Here is a 1,199-nt window from a genome sequence, read left to right as displayed (position 1 = left end):
TGATGAGGAAAATGGTTCCAGCTCTGGAAGCAGATTCTCAGAGCTTTGGGAGGATCTGACAGAAACCAGGACTCCTCCAGAAATGACTTTTCATGACAGCAGACAACAATCACTAATTTATTTATTTAACCTTCATTTCACCAGGAAAATCCCACTGAGACTGAAAATCTCTTTTGCAAGAGAATCCTGACCAAGACTGGCAGCAGACAGAGGTTACAGAACCATCCATTCATGTTGGTCTCATTTATAACCTCAGAGGAAACTAGTGGGCAGAAGAAAAGTTGGTTCACAAAGTTTCCAACTAGATTAAAGGGCAACAATTTTGATGCAGGAGTTTATTTTAATGGTCCAAGTTTCCATCAAACCTAAACAGGGATTTTATAGAAAAGAGTCAAAGATCCAAAGATGTGAATTATGGGGAAGCGGCCCAATGAGTGAAAGTTAAAAATGTGTCTGTGATTCATTGGATCTGTCAGAAAAAAACTGTTTTACAGAATTTTATACTTGAAGACTGATAAAAAGTGGAATATTTTTAAAAACCTCTAAACATTAAAAGCTGCAGCAATGCTGTCCTGGAGCAGCTGAATGTTTAGATGGTTGAAATCGTCCAAAGAATGAAGGAAGTAAAGGCCAAAAACCACCAGAAGCAATTTGAGCAACAAAGAAGAAACAGAGCAACAATGCAAACAATGAATGCTGCATTCACACAGCATTCATTGTGTGAATGAATATAATGAAGACATCTGGACCAGTTTTTTCAGTAAAGCTGCTTTTTCAAATCCAGTAATCAGACTAAAGTTACTTCTACGTGTCTTGGGGAGCGACGGCCGTTTCTATGCAACAGGATCAGCAGCGACAGAGACGTAAACAATGGATTGAGATGAACATTTTGTTGATGGAAAATCAGAAACTATTGAGTTTCTGTCATCAAGTCTGATTATTATAAGTGACTCTGGGCTTGTTTTTTCTAAAGTCGCTTGCAGTTTTCTGGTTTTGCTTCTGAACATGAAGTTCCTCATTTGGGTTTGGAAATAAGCAGAGACACATAATAAACCCCAGAATTTGTCTGACATCCAGGTAGTTTCAGTCAGACTCTCCCTGTCCATCATTTCCCAGATGATCCGTCCTGCTGTGTCTTTGTTAATGTCAAGTTAATATATTTGCTGTGGATGACATCAAGCTTTGCTTTGCGCTCCAGA

The sequence above is a fragment of the Poecilia latipinna genome, unplaced genomic scaffold (assembly GCF_001443285.1).
Source record: "Poecilia latipinna isolate Pla-1442-1.1 unplaced genomic scaffold, P_latipinna-1.0 Scaffold5833, whole genome shotgun sequence".
Classification (NCBI taxonomy): Eukaryota; Metazoa; Chordata; class Actinopteri; order Cyprinodontiformes; family Poeciliidae; genus Poecilia; species Poecilia latipinna.
The sequence above is the reverse complement of the archived record's forward strand: the minus strand, read 5'-3'. Positions refer to the sequence as shown.